Source organism: Pelophylax lessonae (genome assembly GCF_965119305.1).
Source record: "Pelophylax lessonae genome assembly, chromosome: 5".
In the NCBI taxonomy this organism is placed as follows: domain Eukaryota; kingdom Metazoa; phylum Chordata; class Amphibia; order Anura; family Ranidae; genus Pelophylax; species Pelophylax lessonae.
The window spans coordinates 415894566-415920176 of record NC_138772.1 but is presented as its reverse complement, the minus strand read 5'-3'; the positions used below and the strand labels follow the sequence as shown (position 1 = coordinate 415920176).

At 43.9% G+C, this 25611-nt stretch overlaps 1 protein-coding gene across 1 annotated transcript in view; it reads right to left on the bottom strand.

The window, feature by feature from the left end:
• SPIDR (scaffold protein involved in DNA repair) overlaps positions 1-25611 on the bottom strand; it is a 1142289-nt gene that overhangs the window by 500366 nt on the left and 616312 nt on the right. The gene's annotated exons all lie outside the window — the stretch shown is intronic.

The following is a 25611-nucleotide window of genomic DNA, read 5'->3' as shown; positions in this document are numbered from 1 at the left end:
TATAAAATCTTACATGGAGGTAAGCGTCTATCTTCATAGCTCGGCGTCCAGGGTTCTGAAGAAGGAGCGGTTCACGCATGCCCCGAAACCAGTTACCACCCCCCCCCCTGCACGTCATCTTGTTCGTGCGGCCCTCTAGTGAGGTATGCGCTTCACTGCTGCCTCGATCTGACTGAATCTCCTGATTGGTTCTCCCCTAGTGTCATCTCTCGGGTGCTGCTGGCCAGCCTCAGTGATGGAAACACCGTGGACCCAGAAGGACGCCGAGCTATGTAGATAGATGTTTACACCTCCATGTAAGTTTTTAATATGTGTCAATAAAATTATTTACATCTGCTACACTGAGTGGCGCCTTTCTCTCTTTTCTGCATATTCGAATATACAGTGATTGTGAAACAAATTTCCATGACTTTTCCAAAACTTTGTGGGTTAAATTATTTTCCATAACTTTTCCAGGCCTGGAAATTGCCATTTTAAAATTCCATGACTTTTCCAGGTTTTTCATGACCGTACGAACCCTGTGCAATAATTGCTTAAAAAGTGTTAGGTGGTGTTTGGCTTTAATTTGTTTCTAGTACTACCCTCCCCCCAGATTAACAATGCTGCTGTCCAAAGGTGTCTCTGTTTCTCCTGCATCCAGAGTGGGGGCACTCTAAAACAGGGAAGTGTGTTATTGGCTGGATCACTAGGGAAAAACTGAGGTTAAAAAATAACAAATGCAACCACCACATCTAATGATTGGTAAGCTGTAATTCATTACATTTTTAGTTTAGGGTTTAATGGCGCCTTAAAAGTGATACATTTCAAGACTACTAAAGTAGTCTTCCTTATCAGCTGGGGGTTTCCATCAGGTCCGTAGAGTTAATAAAACACCTTTGTAAAATTGTGTGCAGTAGACTATAACACACAAATAAAAAATATATATATATATATATATATATATATATACACAGTTGTATTCAAAATTATTCAACCCCCACTGAAATTGATTGTTTTGGCCAGTTTGACATTGATTTTGATCATTCAGTCATCCTGCTTACAATTAAATCAAAGAGGCACGTGTAGGTCAGACAAATATAACATAACATTTATAATGAAATAACCACAAATGTCTTTTCTGTGCTCACATTATCAGTTTTATTCAACCCCCAAGTGACATTCAATCGTAGTACTTAGTACAACATCCTTTTACAGTTATAACAGCTTTTAAACATGAAGCATAGCTTGACACAAGTGTCTTGCAGCGATCTACGGGTATCTTCGCCCATTCGTCATGGGCAAAAGCCTCCAGTTCAGTCACATTCTTAGGCTTGTGCACTGCAACTGCTTTCTTTAAGTCCCACCAGAGGTTCTCAATCGGATTTAAGTATGGTGACTGTGATGGCCACTCCAAAATGTTCCAGCCTTTAATCTGCAACCATGCTCTAGTGGACTTGGAGGTATGCTTGGGATCATTGTCCTGTTGAAAGGTCCAACGTCTCCCAAGCCTCAGGTTTGTGACTGGCTGCATCACATTGTCATCCAATATCTCCTGGTACTGAAGAGAATTCATGGTGCCTTGCACACGCTGAAGCTTCCCTGTACCTGCAGAAGCAAAACAGCCCCAAAGCCTGATTGACCCCACGCCATGCTTCACAGTAGGCAAGGTGTTCTTTTCTTCATAGGCCTCCTCCAAACATAGAGTTGATCCATGGGCCCAAACAGTTCTAATTTTGTTTCATCAGTCCACAGAACACTATCCCAAAACTTCTGTGGTTTGTCCACATGACTTTTGGCATACTGCAGTCGACTCTTATTCTTTGGAGACAGCAAGGGGGTGCGCCTGGGAGTTTCTGGCATGGAGGCCTTCATTACACAGTGTGCGCCGTATTGTCTGAGCAGAAACTTCAGTACCCACATCTGACAAATCTTTTCTCAGTTCCTCAGCAGTCACATGGGGACTTTTCTCCACTCTACGCTTCAGGTAGCGCACAGCAGTTGAAGTCAGCATCTTCTTTCTGCCACGACCAGGTAGCGTTTTTCAACAGTGTCCTTTGCCTTGAATTTGCGAATGATGCTTCCTATGGTGTCTCTTGGTATGTTTAACATCTTTGCAATCTTCTTATAGCCATTTCCCTTCCTGTGAAGAGTAATCACCTCTTCTCTTGTCTTCCTGGACCATTCTCTTGACTTCACCATGTTTGTAACCACACCAGTAAATGTCTAGAAGGAGCTGAGTATCACAGTCATTTTTAAAGCTGCCTAATTGGTGCTTATTAGGCTTTATTGCTACTCCCTGACATCCACAGGTGTTTTCAATAACTGATTGAAAACACTTCAATGAACCTCTGTTCTTCAGAGTGGTAGTCTTTAAGGGGTTGAATAATTGTGTCAATGAAGAATTCACAAAAGAAACATTTACTACTGTATTACAAAACCAATTGATGTCATTTTAGTTGCATATGGTTCTTTAAGAAGTCCTTGTAGGATTTCATTCTGAATACAATTACAAATGTACACTAAATTCCCTAAAACCCTTTACAGCATTGGGGGTTGAATAATTTTGAACACAACTGTGTGTGTGTGTGTGTGTGTGTGTGTGTGTGTGGCTCTGGTGCACTCCATGCCCAAGAGGGTTAAGGCAGTGCTGGAAAATAATGGTGGCCACACAAAATATTAACCCCCTAGATGAGTGAGGAAGCACCTTCAGGCAGAGTAGGCCTAGTCCGCAGGTCTGGAAAAAAACGATCTCATGTACTCCAGACCAGGGTCGTGTGGAACCACACGGGGAAGTCCGGAAGGACTTCACCACAACGACCTTTCCCGAAGGACGAAGAAACTGTTTGCGAGGCGAAAGGGAAGAACCCCGACTGCGATGAAGGCCCTTACCCTTGTTAGCCTGTGGAAGAAAGCACTCTTCCCCCCATGAGACCCTTATATAATGTCATCCAGGGCAGCGCCAACCTGCGATCCCCCTGAACAGGGAGATCCATTAAGACCGTCATAGAAGTTTAATCCGAAGACCAACACTACGGTCAAGTAGATGCTGGATAACCACCAACGAAAAACGACAAGGTGACCCATACAAGGGAGCCTCGACCAGCGCGGCATCGCAAACAAATTGCAGCTCCTGCGCCAGCTGGTCCAACAGCTCCCCCAGGGCAAGAGGGACATGCCCCACACCAAGTCACGGCAGTGGAACTCCGCCCATCAGGCAAAGTCTGCGTGGCAAGGAAAAATATAAACACTGTTCCTAGTGCAGACTACGCCAGGGAGTACAGATCGCAGGCCATAGCCCGCGCCATCCCATCCCCCAAGTCCTCACAGGATTGGGATTCCTCCACTGGAACAACGGTAGTCCCATTCAGCTAGAGACCGTACGTCCACCAAAGGCGGAACAGTCCTCTGTACCAGAGACTCCCCAAAAGGGCAACGTCTAACGGCTGCTTAGACACCACAGGGGAACGTCTCAGGACGGACCCCTCCTACATGAGCAGCCGCCGCTGTGACCCCCAAATCGCAGGGTGTCACACCGAAACAGCCAGTGCATCCACCAGTGCCTGTCGCAGCAGGGGAGGTAGAAATGTCATCTTCATCATCTGAGGAGACAGGGTGCGAGGTAACAGACCCGGCAGGGAGGCCCCACGTCTGCGACGGCTGAGCCACACTCAGACACTCAGACATCAGAAAAGGCAGGGGTAGGCGGAGAAATGTCTTAGCGCACCTACCACCTTCACCGGAACCCAAATGCTTCCCGAACTGCCGAAAAGGCATTGATGGACAGTGGAGATCCGGGAGGCCCTGCGGCCTCCGTGAGGGGGTCAGGTGGGAACAAATGGCCTGCAGGGTCCATACTAAACACTCAGGAACCCGCCAGCAACTTTTAAAAAAAATGACAAAAATGTAATTTTTTCTTTTTTTTTTTTAGCGGCCCCACAGCGCTACAGCGCCCCCCGGAGGTCAGGTGCGCGCTAACAGAACCCCACAGAGAGGGAGAGACCACCCTCATGAGACACTGTCCTCCAGGCACTGCCACCGGCCTCCACAGCAAAAAATCGAACGTTTACTCACCATACTGGGAACACAGGCGGGCGCCATCTCATGACAGGACCCCACACCACTGAAGTAGGGGGGCTGTCGGCCAAATAGGAATGCTGCAACATCAGCCTAGACCCTGTCATTTGTGTCCTGGCGAGACGTTTACCTTGCGCGGACGACCTAGCGTGGAGCTAAGACCTGCACGTGCTCGATGGCCAGACTGGGGTGACCACTGGATATGGGAGTCTAGTCTGTCGCCCCGCATAATTTCTAGAAGATCTCACAGTAAAAACGATCCGTAGAAAAAAAGACTAGCTAAAAAAATCAACATAAAAAATTACTTCTATGCCAGGACCAAAGATCCCAGCAAGGAACTAGGTCCTTACTCCTGACTAGGCAGATTAAAACTGACATCCTATGCAGGAAGAGAGAGGGTGTACCCTCCGGGACTGCCCATAGGGGTAGCCAGAACGTTTTTCTGCCTAGTGTCCTACTCCTGTAGGGGGCAGTATTATCCTACTGATATGAATCAGAGAGAACTGTGTCCGTCAATGAACGATAGAGAAAATTCCTTTTTATTCATCTAAAGCCATTCTTTTGGTGTTCACATCACAGACTACATGACATGGACACTTACTAATGGCTATCCATCAGCAGGGTTCCCTCAGGATCCAGAAGAGGAATCATGTCACAAAGGAGGCAGTAGTAGACCAGTGGTTATGGGTGCATCTGAGCACTGAATTAGCAGTCACCTGCACCCAGAAATGATGCCAGTGATGAACTTGGACTTAATGGAGAATTATGACGAAAGCTCTTGGCCATACTTCTGTGGGTCATAGGAGTGCACTTAGTTCTGCACTTCTGTGACCCAGATTCAGCTGTCAGCTGACCTTGCAGAGCCGGTCCAGGCTGTGTGATCTTTCTTGAATAAAAACAGTTTGGACTAAATTGATGATCCTTGGTGTGCTGGCGAATATCTACAATATCGTACAGGTTCCAGTATTCAGCTGGCGGTCGCTACAGCACCTAGTACCTTAAAGCAGAGTTCCACCCTAAAATTATACTTACCTCCATCTTCATGCCCGGGGTCACCTGAAAAACAAATGGATAATGACAATTGTTTTTTTTTTACTTACCTGGTTTAGAAGAAAATATACTCACCTTATTTCCTCTTCCTCCCCTCGGCGGCCACGGCGATTCGTCACTTCCTGGCTTGCAATGATTCCTGGGAGCTGAACGTCATCGCTCCCAGGAATCAATGCGCCTGCATCGGCCCCGGCGTCAGTTCCGGTGCAGGCGCCATCATACCTTGCTAAACAGCTTCTGGGCATGCCCAGAAGCTGTGCAGGGATGACACTGCGGCACCGGAAGTGACGGCGGGGCCGGTGCAGTGCATCGTGGGACCGAAGAAGACGGAAGAGGACACAGAAGAGGATCGCGCTGGCTTCAAGCTGCCCACATCTGAGATGGCAGCGCTGGACAAGACATTTTCAAGGTAAGTATTTCTTCTAAAAGGTAAGTGCAACCCGGGACAGATCAGAGGCTAGCCATTGTGGAATGTACTAGCCCTGACTGTCCCGGGGTATTTTTATAAAAAAAAAAACGTTCCCAGGGTGGAACTCTAAGAGCTTATTCCAGGAATGTGTGCGATAGGAATATGGACTGTGCTTACAGTGTACCCGAGGACAGAGCGATCAGTGGTTTTTGATTGCTCAGTTCTCGTTGTAGGGCCAGCGGGAGACCGCTGCAGAATTGGATGGATGCTGCAGCCATCTACTGTAGGTGTGCATGTACATTTGTGTTTTTGATTCCTGCCCTTCTCCTTTGAGCAGACCTTTTTTCAACAGGTATAAAAAAGGTAGGAGAAAATATGTAATGTCCCAACTCAAAAGGCCTTCTAAAAAAAGAAATGTATTTACTTTTAAATAAATTGATTGGTTGTTTTAAAGCGGCACTTTTTTTTTTTAACTTACCTGCAAGGCAAAGGCATACTGTGCTAGCATGCATCGCATACTAGCACATTATGTTAAACTTACCTGAAAACGAAGTGTTCCAGCAATGCCATCGCTGAAGGCAGCATCCATCTTTACCTGGGCCTCCTTCCAGGTTTGCGGCTCCGGCTCTGTGACTGGCCAGAGCTGCGATTACGTCACTCACAAGCATGCACATGGGAACCAACAGTCGTGGCACACTGCTCTAAAGAAACCTCAAGGGCGGCCATTCCTTAAGAGTGCATGCATCAGTGATGCAACGGTACATGTTTAGGAGATATTTACACTACCTATAGGTAAGCCTTACTATAGGTCTGCCTATAGGTAAAACTTAAAGATGGAAGTTTAGTTCCTCTTTAAGCATTAATAAATTTTACATTTAGCACACTTTTCATACATCAGGGCTATAATATCAATGGCTAGGTTTAGAACACTAATATGAATAACAATCCCAAGGTCAAATCTAAAAACAAGCACTTGGAGGGAATCTTACACTGAATAGCTGGCTATATTCCTCAACTAGCAAAAAAAGAAATAAAAAAAAAAAGTCTTAAACAATACAAACAGTTGGAAGACATTAGAATGTTTTAGCTTGAAGCTATTACATGAAGCATACAACTAAAGGAATGTTACCGAATCTCAACCAATCGTATTGACTGATTCCTATGACATTTAAACAACTATCCTTTTTAGGAAAGGAAAATTCCACTATCAATAACAAATGAGCAGTTATAACACACGATGAAAGCATAGTGGAAGTATTCAGTCCCTGCTCATTATACAAAATTTGTTTTGAGCTATGTGACAGCTTTAACATACGTGCATCCTCTGTACGTGTACAACTACACAATAGTGTACACTTAACAGTGATGATAACATTAACTACAAATACTGGGCAAAAAAAAATAAAATTGGAAATTTTTTACTTACCTGTAAATTCCAGATCTTGGTATACAGTACAGGAAACAGGATGTGTAGTCAGAGAACATGGGTTATATGCCAATGCATTCAGGCAAATGGACTCTGGCAAATCTTTGCTGAGAATGCTCCTTCTGCACACATCTATAAATCACCCATTCCATGGGACTCTAGTTTTGTAGCAAGCAGTAACAGAGGGGAGGAACCTGTGACCTGTACTGTACAGATTCCAACATATTGTATTTACAGGCAAGTCTAAATTCCCATTTCCCAGGACACAGGATCTGTAGCTATAGACCATGGAAAATCCCAAGCAATAACTGAGGGGTGGACAATATAGAAAACAACAACAAATAGGCAATAGGCCCACAAGATAACAGGGGTCAACAGACAGCTTGCATCAGAAGAGGCCTGGATCAAGACCAAGCGGTAAAAACCCTGTCTGCTTGAGCCACATAGCTATGGTGGAAGAGGAAACAGAATGCCCCTTTTTGGGACCTTCGGGGGGGGGGGGGGGGGGAAGGAGTCCGTTTTTTTTTTTAACCACTTTACCACCGGAGGATTTTGCTGTCTTCCGCTATGCTGAACAGTCTGATCTGTCACTCCCTGTCACTATGGAGATCCGTCCGCTTGTGTTTACACAGGCGGGCGGATCTCCACACTAGATCCCCGGCGATCGGGGCAGAGCAGCAGCGATCGCCGCTGCTCCTCCCCTGGCCCGACTCCCGCTGTGAATGAAAACAGCGGGAGCGAGCCTCCGGCGGCACGCAAGCGCCGCCCAGAAGGGGGAGTGTCTGACGACGTTAATACTACGTCGTCAGACGATAACGAACCACTCTGCCGCAGTAGTATTACCGCGAGCAGACGTAAAGTGGTTAATGAAGATGTTGCAGCTAGGTAAACCTGAACTGCTCTGACCACATCCAGACAATGGACTGAAATCTTCTTGGTGAGCTTCAGGGCAGAATAGAGGGAAAAAGAGGACAATATCCCTACTGAGGTGAAAGGAAGAGATTACCCTGGTGAGGAAGGGGGGTCTGGGTTTTAGGACCACTTTAACTATGTAGGATAAGAAAGGGTTCTTTATAAGAAACTAACTTGGAGTAATGCCCAACTGACGTAACAGTAACCAAAAAAGGTGACTTTGTTGGTGAAATCCTCCAATGTGATATCCTGAATTTGTTCAAAGGGATGTCTTTGAGGAACCAAATGTTTTAGATTTAGATCTCAGGAAGACACAGGAGATTGAAGTGGTTGATTAAAATAAGCCAAGCTTGTACAAAGGTCTTTACAAGAGTGTGTAAAGCCAAGTATCTTAGGAGAATCTGGCTCTTTACAGTACTAAGAGCCAGATGCTGATCCAGACGAAACAGGAGGAAGGCCAGGATGTGGGGAAGGGAATTTTTCCGAATGCTGGGGTGCCTGCTTTTGCACAACTCAAAATAGGCCTTCCAACTGTGTGGCATATCTTACGAGAAGTAGATTTTCTTGCTTTGCGCTGAAAGAATCAGTTATACCCCTATCCTTTAGGACCCTAATTTCAACAGTCATGCCATTACAAGCTGGCAACTGAGAGGCAGTGTGGAATAAAGGGCCTTGTGACAGGAGGTTTTTGCCTGTTTTGAAGATTCTAGGGATTATCTGTAAGGAGTCTGAGTATGTCTGTGTACTAAGTTCTCCTGGGCCACTTTGGGGCAATAAGGATCGCTGGACTCCATTCCCCCTCTATCTTGCGGAGAAACTTCCCTAGAGGAAATTCATATATCAGACTGAACAGGGTCCAAGAAATCACATAGTATCCATGGCAAAGGCAAGCGTATCCCTGGATCTGATCACAAATCTTTCGAGTTGCTTGCTGAATCTGGAGGTCATGATGTCCCTATTTTTTAAAGAGCATCAATAAGATCTCTGGGTGAAAAGACCATTCCCCAGAGTATAAGGATGAGTTCAACTCTGGGGCTCTGATTACACAGCCACTTCATTCATTCACAGAGTTCTGTAAATAAATAGACTAAAAGTACCAACAGCCTTTGCGCTGGTGAGCACTGTCGTAGTTCATTGAGCTTCCTGGACTTCAGTAGCTGCCTGTCTGTAGGGGTATATATATACACACACACTGCTCAAAAAAATTAAAGGAACACTTTGAAAACACATCAGTTCTCAATGGGGAAAAATATGGAGTTGGACTGCCTGTGCAACCTCCATAGGGTCCAGGTATCGCCTCATGCTAACAATGGACACTGACCCTAGCCAAATGCAAAGCTAGTGAAAAACAGTCAGAAATAAGGAGTAGGGAAAAAATGTCAGTGTCCTCCACCTGGAAAACCATTCCTGTTTTGGAGGTTGTCTCATTGTTGCCTAACTAGTCTATCTGTTAAAGACCGCATAAAGACCGTCATATGTGGGAGACAGCTTAATACCCAAGTAGGGCAAAGCAGGGTGCCATTTGAAAGGAAAGGCCGCTTGGAGAGCCACCATGTCCTTAGGGGGCAAAGTAACGGACATCGCTTTAGATTTGGCAGGATTGATACGCAGACCAGAAAAGACAGCAAACGAGTCCAAAAGGGCCAAAAGGTTGGGTAACGAAATCCTTGGTGAAGTAAGGGACAGCAAAATGTCGTCCGCAAATAAAGATATTTTATGTTGGGAGCCCGCCACTCCAATGCCCGAGATGTCATGGTGAGAACGTATCGCTTCGGCTAAGGGCTCCAAAGCCAGAACAAGTAGGAGGGGAGACAACGGGCAACCCTGCCTTGTACCCCGGCCAATAGAAAAAGGGAGTGACTCAAATCCATAATATTTGATACGGGCCTGAGGGGAATCATAGAGGGCAGACAGCCAGGACAAAAACGAGGGACCAAAACCATAGCGGCGGAGGACAGTCATAAGATAAGGCCAAGGCAAGGTATCAAAAGCCTTAGTCACGTCCAGGGACAGCAGCATAGCGGGTATGCGCCGTTGAAGAGCAAAATGCTGCAGTTGGATGATCCGCCGAATAGCGTTCCCTGCCTGCCGGCAGGGCACAAGACCAACCTGGTTCTTCTTAATCAGGCGGGGAAGGAAAGAATTCAGGCATGTAGCCAGTATTTTGGTTAGCAGTTTCATATCAATGTTGATAAGAGAGATCGGGCGAAAATTAGCCCACAAAGAGTGGTCCCGATCCGGTTTAGGCAACATGACTATATTAGCTGTCAAGAGGTCAGGGGTAAGGGATTGTCCATTTTTAACAGCGTTAAACATCGCAGTCAAGGGAGGAGCCAAGACAGTAGTGAATTTCCGATAGAATAATGCAGAAGTCTGTCTAATTTTTCAAAGCTGAATTGAACAAGATGAAGTTAATAGCTGATTACAATTCACACCTCCTGAAGATTCTCAGTATAAAATAAGATTAAATAGTAAGATCAGGGCTTGATCTAGGTAATAGTAGCGTCAGTGATAGCAATTGATAGCACTGGGGTCAGTGTTAGTATTAGGGTGTTTTAGGTAACATTAAAAAAAGGTTTTCTATATTTAGTGTCAGTGTGTTTAGGTAGGATGAGGGAAAAAAAATGCATACTATTGTTTCTGAGCCCTACTATGGCAACAAACAAAAAAATTATACCCACATATGTGGTGTAATTATAAACGTAAGGATTGGGGGTTGCTCTTTGGTGGTGTATCATGATCTTGCTAAAAATATACAGCTAAAATGTAAAAAAAAAATTTTTTTTTTTTTACTATCTTGGGCCATTTTTCTTTTTTAATAGAGTAAAAAAAAATATAATTCACCTGGATACACCAAGTAGCTACACAGATTCGTACAGTGGCACATATAAAAACGTACCCAAGTTGCGAAACTGGGTTCAGGCATTAAAGCAGTATTAAAATAAAAAACAAAAATATATCATATTGCAGCTTACCAATTCTTAGATGTGGTGGTTGCATTAATTTTCTTTTTATGCTTTTTTATTTTCGCTAGGTGATCGTGCTAGTAATTATGTTATTTTTCAACTTGCTTTAACAGACCATGCTGTCCAGATAAAGTTGCGTTTAAAAAAGTAAAAAAAAAAAAAAAAAAACATTTAACACGGACAGGGGTGTTTACATCAGTTTTTTCCCCCATTTATATAAAACCCTTTCCCCCAAAAGGAAAACATTGTTGCGGTAACCACTTAAAAAGTGCTAACTAGTGCATCTAATGCTACTTTCTTTTTTTCGTTTTGTTTTTAGTGCAGTGTGGTGCGACACAATCTACGGTCTTGCCAGCAACAGAACTGGAATAAATGTCACTTGTAATATTTCAATAAAGTTCTAACAAAAAAAAGAAAAAAGTAAACAGTGTGATGAGCTGGGAATCAATATTTTTTCCCAGCTTACACCAGAAACCATGCATTCAGCATTTAAGGTCCAAGAAACAACACTATACAAAAATACATATAGTGTGACATATTACAGTACACGGTCATCTGCACAATAATTCCTCCAGTGTGCACAGGGAGGAGAGGAGCTCTTTGCAGACAGCCTTTCCCCATTTAGATATGCTCCTATCTGTGTTTGCAGTCTAGATCAGGGGTCTCCAAACTTTTCAAAAGGCTAGATTACTATCCTTCAGACTTTAGGGGGGCCAGGTTGTGGCCAGTGAGGGTAGAAAACGTCTCAAGCCCAGCATCAAGTAAGAAAAAACATTATCTAGGGGTTGGTGGTCAGATACATAGCGCCTGTGGTCAGTAGGTGGAGGTATAGTGGCTCATCATTGGTATCAGTGGGAGGAATAGTGTCCCGTCATCGGTGTCAGTGGAAGAAATAGTGCAGTCATTGGTGTCAAGTGGGAGGAACAGTGCCCCGATACTGGTTTCAAGTGGGAGGAACAGTGCCCTGTCATTGGTGTCAGTGGGATGAACAGTGCCCCGTCATTGGTGTCAGTGGGAGGAACAGTGCCCAATCATTGGTGTCAGTGGGAGGAACAGTGCCCCGTCATTGGTGTCAGTGGGAGGAACAGTGCCCCGTCATTGGTGTCAGCGGGAGGAACAGTGCCCCATCATTGGTATCAGTGTAAGGAATAGTACCCCATCATTGGTATCAGTGGGAGGAATAGTGCCCTATCATTGGTATCAGTAGAAGGAATAGTGCTATATCATTAGTGTCAGTGGCAAGAATAGTGTAGTATCATTAGTGTCAGTGGCAGGAATTATGATTGGTTATTGGTGTCAGTGGCAGGAAAAGTGCCTCATGTCAGTGGAAGGAATAGTGCCCCAAGGGTCGGATAAAGGCTAGCAAAGGGCCGCATCCAGCCCCTGCCCCACAGTTTGGAGACCACTGGTCCAGAGCATAATGCACAGACACTTTGGGAAACTCCCTAAATGCAGAATTCCTGATTCCCATGTTTCAATGGGCAAAAGGAAGGAGCAGGCTGTTTCTCATCCAGATGAAAACAGGCTCAATGGAAGTTGGGGACATATCTAAGACGCTCATTGGTTTTAATGGCTGAATAAGAATCACCAGACAGGTGAAAATTCAGGACACAGGGAAGAGAAAAAAACATTATAGAGCTGTAAGTTCTCCCCTCAAGCAGCAGAGACCAAGGAAAATTAGACAAAACAGGTAATGCTAGAGTTTTGCTTTAATCTCCTCTGTCTTTGCTTGTGGTTGCAGTATGGTGTTTCAATACAAAATCCCCCTTGGCTGTAAAAAAAAAAAAAACACAGGCATTTAGGGAGGGGGAGAATCGCCTCAAGAAATCTGCCCCTGGAAAGCGATGAACAGCAGGTCGCTTTTAAGAGGGGAGGTAGGGGCTGCTACACATGTGAAATTTCCATGGCTAAAATATTATTTTTTTTGTCTTATGTTTGGAATATAAATAAAAAAAACAATGTAAAATAAAAAATGTAGAAAGCTGGATAAATATTGAAGATTCTGCACAAATTAACCAGTGGCCACTAGTCTTTCAGTAAGCTAAATAGTTTAAAACACAGAGGAGAATTCTGTCTGTCTTGAGGAGTGCTCCATGCACACAGAACAATAAACAGAAAGCAACTGATGTCAAATGTGGTTTACTATTCTGCTTCATGTTTGCAAAGCTTAGCTAAAACCTGACCACAAACACACACAGATCACTTCAAACAGACGCAAGCAGGGGGTTGTTTTGATACATCATATGGATCGACCTTTATAACATCTTGCTTGTTTTGTTCTCTCAAGTGCTATTAATTTCAATTTGTGATGCTTTCCTGGTAAATATTACTCAGCTGAAGTATAAGACCACTGATCCCCTTATTTCCTAGAGCGCTTTCTGTTATGCTTACTTCTACTAAACAAATGTACAATATTTATGTTTTTGTTTAACTCTGTAAGTGTACACCAGGTAATTCTGGTTAAACCAGGGATGTCCAACCCGCGGCCCGGAAGCGCAGACAATGTGGCCCACCCAGTGGTGTATTTAGGTTTTGTGCTGCCCTAGGCCTGACTAAACTTGTGCATCCCCTAATTTAAATATGATCCACCCCTTCCTGTAAAGGCCACACCCCTTCCTGTTTCTGAAACGTTCTGTCATCTGTAAACCACAGACCAAAACCACAGTGTATCAGTGCCCATCAGCGCAGCCTCATCAGTTCCCATAAGTTCAGCCTCATCAGTGCCCATAAGTTCAGCCTCATCAGTGCAGCCTTATCAGTGCCGCCTCATAACTGTCCATCAGTGCCCATTAGTGCAGCCTAAGATATTTGGACTTTGGTGTTTGCTGCCACTGATTGTAATTATAGGATTATTTCACTTATTTCTATAATGATTAGGATGTCCATTGTCATTATACAAATAAGTGAAATAATCAGTGGCAGCAAACACAAGTCCAAATATCTTATAAGATAGGAGTAATCTTACTAATCCAGTGACATATTGCGATAGCACATATGGAGGTGAGCAAGTCCAAAATATTATTGCCATCATATACAATTAAAAGTCTTATTTGTATATGATGCAATTCAATATGCTCGCTCAAGGACAAGGATGTTTAAAGAAATCAAATTATATTATTGACAGGATGCCTGCCATACCTGGGGGCGGAGGAGGGTAGGCAGAGTATTAGGCTGCAGTGCCACACTTACCATCTTTGGCGGCCATCAGGCCAGTTGTATTAAGTGTGGTAGGCGGCCTGCGGTCTATCCGAATGTCCTCACCCACCGGTATTATCATACCGGCAGGTAGCAGTGTGGGTGCTAGACTTATTTGCCTCCTGGACCCTGCCCTCTGGCCCAATTCGCCCCATAGGACTGGCAATATACTAAAAGTGTAGCGCGAGCCAGCGGGGACCCTTTTGTGTGGGAGCCGGGAGGAGGCTTTTTTTTTTACGGGGTCCAGCTTTTTTGCTGCCCCCCTGCAAAGTGTTGTTGGCCTAGGCCAAGATACAGCACTGGGCCCACCGGCTGCGGAACTCCAGACAGTCTCTGGTCTAGAGGAGGATCCAAGAGGGAGCAATGGGACAATTGCCCCCCCCCCAAGAAAATATTAGAGACTCTCCCTCCTGCTCTAAGATGCCTGGTCCTTAAACCTAGATTGCGGGTTCCCGACCCGCCATTCCCGAGCATCACTGTAAATAACACAGCTAGCACTATAGGAAGCAGAGCATGCTTCCTGTAAAGCGCTGGCTCCTGTTACAGGCGGAGTGATACCAAATGCACTCTGCCTCCGCCTGTGACAGGAGCCTGCGCTATACAGTAAGCATTGGCTCTGCTTCCTCCAGCGCAGCTCCCACCGACCATACCCAGCAGCAGTAACATCCAGCAATACCCGGCAGCAGTAACAGCCAGCAATACCCGGCAGCAGTAACAGCCAGCAATACCCTGCAGCAGTAAGAGCCAACAATACCTGCCAGCAGTAAAAGCCAGCAATACCTGGCAGCAGTAACATCCAGCAATACCTGCCAGCAGTAACATCCAGCAATACCTGCTAGCAGTAACCACCAGCATTACTCACCAGCAGTAACCGCCAGCAGTACCCACCAACACTACCTGCCAGCAGTAACTGCCAGCATTACCCACCAGCACTAACCGCCAGAAGTACCCACCAGCACTACCTGCCAGCAGTACCTGGCAGCACTACCCACGAGCATTACTGACCAGCATTACCCGCCAGCAGTAACCACCAGCATTACCCGCCAGAACCAACCGCCAGCAGTCTGCAAAATAAGTAGAAAAGGTATGTGCATTAGCATGTGTATATTGTTGCAATATGTTTTTTAAATACTAGCTGTGTTTTGTCATAATATGTCATATCCTTGTTCATACATGTATGAATTAGGACATGACATTTTCTGGCTGCCTAAGTCATATGTGCTAGGGGTGCAACTAGCCCCCATCACAAAACTGTAAATATTCCAGCATGTGCAGTGTTTCTGACTCCTACCACCATCACCACTTCAAATCACTGAAGTGGTCATGGTGGTTAGAGTGTGCTTTTAATATCTCTCAGAAGAGATCATCCTCTAGTTGTGTTAAATTTGTGCAGGGGGGGGGGGCCCTCCTTTTATTACTTATATACCTTAACTATAGTATATATTTTATATGCGGCCCGAGAAAATATCTCTAAACTCAATGTGGCCCAGAGAAGCCAAAAGGATGGACACCCATGTGTTAAACTGTAGGGTTATGCACCAAAAAAACTGTTTATGTACACTATATGGTCAAAAGTATTGGAATGCCTGCCTTTACATGCACATGAGCTTTAATGGCATCCCAGTCTTACTTTGTAGGGTTCAATATTGAGTTGGCCCACCTTTTGCAGCTATAACAGCTTCAAGTCTTCTGGGAAGGCTGTCCACAAGGCTTAGGAGTGTGTCTATGGGAATGTTTGACCATTCTTCCAGAAGTGCATTTGTGAGGCCAGGCACTGATGTTGGATGAGAAGGCATGGATCACAGTCTCAAATTCATCCCAAAGGTGTTCTATCTGGTTGAGGTCAGGACTCTGTGCAGGCCAGTCAAGTTCCTCTACTCCAAACTCGCTCACCCATGTCTTTATTGACCTTGCTTTATGCACGGGTGCACAGACATGTTGGAACAGGAAGGGGCCATCCCCAAACTGTTCCCACAAAGTTGGGAGCATGAAACTGTCCAAAATGACGCCTTAAAGGGATTGTAACGGTAGGTTTTTTTTTTTTTTATCCTAATGCATTAAAAAAAAAAAAAACCTTCTGTGCGCAGCAGCCCCCCCCCCCCCTCAGCTCCCCTATTATTTACCTGAGCCCATCTTTATCCAGCGATGTTGCAAGAGTTTCTCAGCTGTCCGGGACTCCTCTCCTCATTGGTTGAGAATGAGATAGCAGTGAGGCACAATTGGCTTCCTCTGCTGTCAAAGTCAGTAAGCCAATCAGGAGAAAGAGGGGGTGGGTCGCGGGTCCGTGTCTGAATGGAGCTTCTTGCTGTGGGGGAACTCAACAGGAGGGAAGGGCCAGGAGCACAGAAGGGGGACCCGAGAAAAGGAGGATCTGGGCCACAGAGCAGGTAAGCATAACATATTTAGTTTAATTTATTTTTTTAAAACAAGACTTTACAATCACTTTAAGAGTTCCCTTCACTGGACCAGTGCACAAAGCACTTTAGGGCATTTTAGGGTCTCAAGAAATGATATAGGCCATCAGTCCATCAGAATTGATCAATTTTAAATATATATATGATAGTTTGTAGTATAATGTTTGTATAAAGTTTGTATAACTTTCACACAAACCAATTAATATACACTTATTAGAATTATTTTTTTTATTAACAAAGACATTAAGCAGAATACATTTTGGCCTAAATTTATGTCATAATTTAGCTTTATTGGATATGTTTATGACACAAAGTAGAAAATATTGTTTTTTTCAATATTTTTGTTATATAATATAAAATAAAAGACCCAGTGGTGATCATATACCACCAAAAGAAAGCTGTATTTGTGTAAAAATAATTTCCTTTGTGTACAGTGTTGCATAATCGAGCAATTGCCCGTTTAACTACTGCAGTGTTGAATAGCAAAAAGTGTCCTGGTCATGAAGGGGGTAAAACCTTCTGGAGCTCAAGTGGTTACAGCAGGGGAAAATTTCTCTGCAAAATAAAAATTCTGTTGCAAGCTGAACAGCCTAACGACCTTTAGTAAATAGGTTCACAATATCCACCCTACAGTGTAATCGGTTTACATTACTCCTCTATAATGTGGGATAAATTTAAAGCATTTCACCTGATACTATAATAATTGTATAGTGTTTGTCTTTTCACTACTGCTGCACAATATGCTGCCACTGCACCAAGGCTAAATAGGGGACTCTTCACCAGTTTTTTGACATACAGCCACTGCACTGCAACACAATATGCCATGTGCCACTACTGCACAATCATGCCCTCCTGTATTCAACCCAGTAAATGAATGAGCATACTTCTACCTCGTCAGCACCATACCTGCGCACAAACCAACACTGTATCTGTACCCCCATCACTACCATGTCAACTACAGTTTCCCCCTCCCTGCCCTTCCCCTTTACTACCTTGCCTGTGCCCTCATATACCAGTATCACTCTTTCTCCCCATCCACCTTCTCACCATGCCTGTAACCTGCTCTACAACTGTGCTGCCCTCCCACCACCACAGCTGACTGCACTGTGCACTGCACTCAAGACTTTGGTTTTACCACTAAACCCGACACCCCTCCTCTGCTCTCATCATGACAGCTGACATCCCCCTTCACCCCCATGCAGTGCACCCAGACGATTGCTTTCACCACTGCACCTGATAGCAGTGCCATCATTGGTGTAAGTGGGAGGAAAAATGCCAGTTAAATGAAGGCAGGGGGCTGCATTTGGCCTGTCAACTGCAGTTTAGAGATCTCTTGCATAGACAAAAATCAATAAATGGCTTTACCTGTCCTATAAACATCAATTTCCAATCAAGTTAGAATATTGCACTGAAGAGAATTTACACATTCCACTATCTAATGCAGTGTTTCTCAACATTTATTTAGTCAAAACACCCTTTAAAAATTATGGCTAGTCTCGAGGCAACCTTTATAAATTATGGACAGTCTCAAGGCACCATATTCTAAAATGTAAAAGCTATTCTAATAGTGTTACATAATGCAGCAACATCCACAAGTCTAAGTAGGACACCCAACGTTAGAGGTGATTTATTTTTCCAAAGCAAATACACTTTTGTAAACTGGTTCTGACTAGTATTCCAATGTTTCTCTTATCCCTCACTTAGCTAATGTGACCTCAACCCTGATGGAGAGGGGCAGGGGAGGGTCAAACAAGGATGCTATGCAGGTGGCTGACATCCTCCTTATCAACTGATGATGCCACTGGTTGTTAGGGCATCAGCAGCTAGAAGGTTGTAATGGTGCACAATGAAAACCTGTCTTAGGCATGCCATACATGTTCAATTTTCTGTTAGATTTACCAAAAATGATATAATATGAGGTCAAAACTTAACAACACTTTCAATTGTATCCAATGAGGCAGGCATTTGTATTACATAGTTGAAGGTAAATTTAAAGAAAATTGTAAGAAAATTGTATAATGTATGGTCAGCCTTTGTGTAACTATTAAAGGCAGCCTCTATCCACACACCAGCTTGTATACAGTTTTTGGGCAATTGTTAGGCATTTTGCCAAGGCCCCCCTGGAGAAACCTCAAGGCACCCTGGTTGAAAAAGGCTGATCGAATGCATTGTCATTTTATTATTGGTTACTGAGGTTTAAATACTTACTGTAAGTCATTTATTGCACTTATTTTTGGACTCTCTTTGGTCGAATATGATGAGGGCTGCATTTGCATCCTTGCACACAAAAAATCGAAATACTTCTAAGACTACAAAAGTCAGAATCAGGAAATTAGGGACATACCTCACTTTTTAAATAGATGATGTGATTTTATCTACAAGAGAAGTAAAAATCTGCAAACCAAGGGAAGTCTAGACAGCCACAAAAATGAAGAACCCACGCAATATTTACATCACATTGGTGATGTTGCACTGAAATTGTACAGCAGGATCCTTACTGATGCAATCATACAGCTTTCTAGCAAACAGACTATACCAGCTTTCACAGTGACATGTACTCCAGAAAACAGAAATTTTGATTTACCAGCAATTTCTGCATCTTGGAGTACAGTGCAGGACAGTAAGTCATAGACCATGGTTAGATAATTGGACACGCGCAAAAGCTTTGCTGGAAATGCTTCCAGTGCACCTTCGTAAATGCCCACCCTTCTGTGGGACTCCATAAGCCTTAAAGAGGTTGTAAACCTCCGATTTTTTTTTTTTTTTTAAACAAACACCTGAAAGAAAAACACATAATGAGCTAGTATGCATCGCATACTAGTTCATTATGAAATACTTACCCAAGAACGAAGCCCCCGCAGTAAGATTAAAAAACCTTCTGCCTTTACAACTTCTTTAAAGAAAATGTAATGTTTGGGGGTTCCAAGTCATTTTCTAGCAAAAAAATTGGCCTGGTCTTGAAGTGAATCTGAGCAGAAAACCAAGTGGTGGCCTTGCAAACCCTAAACACTTAAAGTGGTACTAAACAGAGAAGTGTCAATTTCCATAATTCATTCTCATATAGTAAATCATATAATGGCACCAAATATTTTTTCCTGATATATTTTTTTTTAAAAATTTAAGCGCTGCTAATTTACACGTTTTGATTTGATCTTAGGGTGTTTTATAGGGGTACACTTTTTTTTTGGAAGCTGCTGGGAGATTTCTTGAGATATGCTTACCAGTTTATTTAGGTTTTCTATTTTATAAACCTGTTTTTGATAGGAACCTGCCCCTCTCTTTTTGCCCCTAGCCTTCTGGGACATGTCACAGGTCTCAGGAGCTTGAGGGACCATTCACAAAGTACAGCGTTGCTAGTGCATGTGCAGTGAGAAGCCGCAAGGAGTCATAGCTAGCTTCCGATAGTAAACATACTGGCCTTGGAAACCTGAAAACCAGTGAAGAGCTGGCCCAGGTGAGGAGGGGACTTGATCCCTGGAAAGGTAAGTGTCCTTTTATTAAACGTCAGCACCAGTGTCATCCTGAAGACATAGGGAAGTACATTCTCTGCAATTGTTCCAGAAAAATAGGGCCCCAAAAACAGGATCCTGTTAGCGATTAGTTTGCCTGGTCATTTTAGCAATAGTCTGACACATTGACATAGCTGTAATGACCTGCTGTAAGGCAGGAAAGCAGGCATAAAGGTAGCCTTCAATAGGATTTTAAAGTTTCTATAGATAGAACCCTTAAAATGGAAGCAGATCATCACTTCTGGGCCCTGGTGACCAAAGGTTCTGGGAGAGCAAAGGTTTTTTTCAAAAAATTCAGACATAGTTGCAATGAAATCTGCATTAGTTTGAAAGGCTATTTGCTGCACACTTCAGAAGAAGCTGGAATTAGAAAGGTTGCTGTGTCACTATAATATCCTGCTCTGGTGCATAGGAAGATCTATCACCCTGAATTTTGCTGGTTTTCAAAAAATAGAGCCCTCTGTAGCACAGGTCCTATCAGGCCCTTTTTTTGTCAGTTCCCTTGCTCAATTTCTAAGTGAGGCTATTCCCTGTGTGGAACTCACATAATAAATGTGGAATGAGAGTTTATTAGCATGTCCTGCAAAAGAGCTGCAATAACACAGACACTGACTGATGTCCTGTGGCTGTCTCTCTAAAACAGCCGACAGATGGGAGACCAGATGTACTTCTTGCGTTTTTGACTGAAATAGAGAAGGGTAATGTGTCATCCAGAAGGCATAGTGCAACTACGTCACATTCAAGCAGGTACATGTGGCTACCTATACTCATTGCACTATGTGCTAAAGTGACCCCGCAATTGTGGGATCTGTGTACGGTTCCCAAGATTTATATCAACGGTAACAATCAAGCTAGTGAAACCTGGGGCAATAGACAGTTGGATCCTGAAAGTGTCAGTAAAGTTTTAAAGAAAAAAAAAAAAAACTCAAGTACCACGGAGTCGATGGGGTTATATATATATATATATATATATATATATATATATATATATATATATTATATAATGAGAATGAATTCATAGCAAAGCTGTTGTCAGTGTCCAATCACCTGAAGATAGAGGAGTATAGCCAATTTTCTATGACTTCTGTCCTGTACTGTATAACTATGATAAAGTGATAAAGTGTTTTCATAGCACACTCTTTTATACTGGTAATGTTCAATGTTGTACCCCAAATCTACATTAGGGGTTGCATATGAATGAAATAGAGAAGACGCTAAAATATATTGTAATATAAATAATAAAATACTAGAGACAAGACATGTGGCAGAAGTCATGGGATGTCTTCATCGTAGCAGAAACATTTCAATTAAATCTGAACCACAAAGGACTGCAGAATTTAAATATATAGCTTTAAAGGAAAGATCTTCTACAATAAATATATAGGCTGCCATTACAGATCTTCCGGAAAAGTGAAGTTTCCTGGCTATCAAACAACTTTAATATAGAGTTAGTCCCCCAGTACAAGAAGGTAGAAGTCAGAGTGAATTCACACAGATCAGGACACTTGGTCTAAGTTTATTACAGCAAATAGATTGAATGAGTGTCTAGCAATGAGCATTTTAAGAAACAAAGCTAAGAACAAGCTTCTGACACAGGAAACATATTGATTTAGAGTAAACCTTAAATGCAAACTCACATAAAAAAGTAAAGAAAAAAGCTTTTTGTGATTAAAATGTAGTCCTTTCCTTATTTTGGGTGCCCAGCATTTTACTACATCAACTCATATATGGGTCATTTGAATAAAATAAGCTATTGTTTAAGATGACATAGTATACAGAGTATTCAAAATTTGCATATAGTTTACGCATGGGCTAATGCAAACTGCAACATCTCTCCACTGAGCAGCAGTCATGTCACTTTCAGTTCAAATCTCAATCCAGAGAGAGGGATGTGCATGCTGTTGTATTTTGTCTAAAGAAACAGATACTGAGAAATTGTGTTCCTGGTTTGCATATTTGATTTGTGGGAGCAATAATGTTGTCAGCATCCTATCAGGAATATAGAAGGCAGGATGAGGAAAAGTTACAAAAAAAAAGGAGGGGGGGGGGGGGATAGAAGGAGAACGTTGTCTGTTCACTAAACTGAGTGTCTTTCCCCCTTTGCATATACTCTATTCCCAAACTATTTTATACCAGATTGTGTGAATGCCAAAACAGTTACCTGGTTCTGCATGCAATCAGAAACAAGCTGTGATCTATAGAAAAACACCTGAAAGACATAATTCATAACAAATTCCTTTAAAAAAAAATGCAGATGCACATGGATGGCGGAAGGATGTCAGGATTTAGACTGTAATCACAGTATATATTCTGAAAATGCAACACATTTTCAGTAGTTACAAGTGCACTGTGTTAAGGCAGGCAATTCATGTAGAGTTGGCTGGATGCGCACATTAACATATGAAATAAATGCATCTGCACTTGTTTTTCCATCACAGAGCACTATAAATGCAAAATCATTTCTAAAATGAAAGGTACCAACAATATCAATTGTATTGCAGATTCTCCCTTACCATACCATGCAGGAGTGTTCGGTAAAACACCTTTTACCACAAAGCACAGCTCTGAATGGAGCCACAGATTTGCATTAGTGTATGGCTCCCAAAATACTTAAATGAAGCACCACATATGCCATCTACAAACGACATACTTTACATGCTGATAATAGACCAAAACGCCAAAAGTCTGCATAACAACGCATGCAAAATTTCACATTTCAAAAACGCTCTCTTTTTGAAAAATGAGATTTTTGACTTACTGTAAAATCCATTTCTCTGATGTTCATTGACTGATACAGCTCTTGATCTTCATAACCATTGGGTTATACTGCCCCCTACAGGAGTAGGACACTAGGCAGGAAAATAATCTGGCTACGCCTATGGGCAGTCCCAGGAGCGGCACTCCCTCTCCCTGCTATAGGGACTCAGTTTTGTCACAAGAAGTGTCAGAAGAATTACAACTCCACAGAGGGGTGGGTGCTGTGTCCATCAATGAACATCAGAGAAATAGATTTTAGGGTAAGTCAAAAATCCCATTTTCTCTTTCGTTCTTGATCTTCATGACCACGGGGGCGTCCAAAAGCAGTGTTAAACAGGAGGGGTGGGAACAGTAAAAAAAATTCCCCAGGCTAAACAGTAGCCAACCAGGCAATAGGAGCTATACCAAAACAACTGTAGCCCACCTGAAAAAAAACAATACACCCTCAAAGAGGATCAAGTCCTCTAAACAGAAGCCTGCAAAACCTTGCGGCCAAAAGAAGCATCCGCAGATGCCAACACATTCACTTTATAGCACTTTGTGAAAGTGTGCACGAGAATCAGGTGGTCGCCTTGCAAACCTGCGTCACTGACCCCTAATGATGGAAGGCCCAGGAGGCACTGAGTGCCCGAGTAGAGTGCGCCTTGACAGGGAAAAGAGTAACCTGACCCTTTGATGGAATAGGCCTGAATCACCGTCTGTCTGATCCATCTGGAAATGGCCGCAGGGGAAGCGGATAACCCTTTCCGAGGTCCATCCGTGAGCACAAAATTTGAGTCTGACTTCCTAAAAGACTTTGTAGCTGCCAGGTACACCCTCATTGCCCGGACCACATGCAAGGCAATTTCCTTCAGATGTTTCAGCCTGGAACACGGGGAAGACAACACAATGTCTTCATTCAAATGAAAATCAGAGACAACCTTTGGGAGGAACGACAGACAGGGGCGAAGAACCACTTTATCTCTGTGAATCACCAAGTAAGGTGAACAAAAGGATAAAAAGGAATTCCGACACCCTGCACGCAGAGGTGATATGCACCAAAAATGCCACCCTCTGAGACAGCGTAAGCAAGAGAATCTCCCGAGGATTCTCAAAAGGAGGCTTCTAGAGGCCCAATAGCATCAAGGTGAGGCCCCAAGGCGGCAATGGGGAACGCACTGGAGGAACCAAATTTTGGATACCCTGAAGCAATGTACGCACCAGGGAGTGTGTGGCCAAGGGTCATTGAAAGAAGACAGCCAAGGGGCCAATTTCTGTTCAACCCCCCCCCCCCCATTAAAGGAAGGTCAAAATCCGAGCCACTGAGAAGGAGCAAGGATGAACCCCAAGAGACTCACACCATGCAATATATGTTTTTTTTAAAAGCGTTAGAATCACTAAATCAGATAAACCTCTATCCATCAGCACCTGGCGTTCAACAGCCAAGCTGTCAAAGCCAGCGACTTTAAACCAGGATGGAAGATTGGTCCTTGGGACAGTAGATCCTCCCTGATAGGAAGCTTCCAAGGAACGTAGACGATCAGCTGCATCAAATCGGCGTACCAAGCCAGGCGATGCCAGTCTGGAGCCACCAAGAAGACCAGAATCCCTTCTGTCTCGACCCTGCATAGAAGTCATGGCAGAAGCTTGAGAGGCGGGAAGGTGCAGATCAGATGATACTGACCCCACGGGGCCTCCAGCACATCTGTGGTGTCCACTAGAGTATCCTGTGTCTGAGCCAAAAAAACTCTGCACCTTTCTGTTGAGCAGAGACGCCAACAGATCCACCTCGAGGATGCCTCACGTAGACCCAACTGATGAAACACCGGATAAAGGGACCACTCCCCTTGGTCCAACGCCTGCTGACTGAGGTAATCCGCCTGCCAGTTTTCCACCCCGGGAGTTTACACTGCGGAGACTACTGGAATAAACCGTTCTGCCCACCTTAGAATGCAGGCTACCTCCCAAGCAGCCAGGACACTTTTTGCGCCCCCTTAGTGATTGACATAAGCCACGGTCGTGGCATTGTCCAATTGAATGTGCACTGGACATCCATAAAGACCATCCGTCCAATGGTCCAGGCACAATCTGATCACTCAGAGTTCCAAGACAGTAATCAGTATTCTGGACTATACCAGTGTCCAGATCCCGTGAGCATCCAGAGACTGCTGAGTCTTGTCCTTTTTGGCCAGAATCTCCCTTTGCAGGGACCTCGTATGGAAATATACAAAGGAAAGGGAACTGCCTCGAAGGTAGACACCATCAGACACAGCACCCACATGCAAGTCCGGAGTAATGACCATCTGCTGGACAGCAGGAGACGAATTGCAGCCTGCAATTTCTGGAGTTGTCCAGAGAAAAGAGCACCCTGGTAAGGCCGAGTCCAGGGTCAGACCCAGATAGTCCAGCTTTTGGATGGAACCAGAGCAGACTTCTGAAGATTCAAAGTTCATATGGTGATTTTCAGGTTTTCCACGAGAGCAGTAGTTAACTCCACTCGCAGAAGGAGGTCGTCCAAGTATCCCAGTACCATGATCCCACGTAGGTGTAACAACGCTAACACCGGGGCTAACACTTTTGTGAAGACCTGAGGAGCAGAGGCGAGATGAAAGGCTAACGCCACAAACTGATAATGCTCCTTTCCCACGGCAAAGCTGAGAAAGCGCTGGTGACCGGCAACCTCAATGTCGATAGAGGCAAAAAAAATACCCCTGATGCAGGGATGCCACCACCATGCGAATGGACTTCATCCTGAACTTTTGCACCCATACAAAGCAGTTCAGCGCCTTGGGGTCCAGGTTTAGACGCACCTTGCCTTCCTTCCTGGAAACTGTAAACAGGTTTGAGTCTGAAAACCTTCCAAAGTCGGAACTGGGAAAATCCCCCCTTTAAGCAACAGGTCTTGTAGTGCCCCAAACAGACCCTGTAAAAAGGTCCGGGG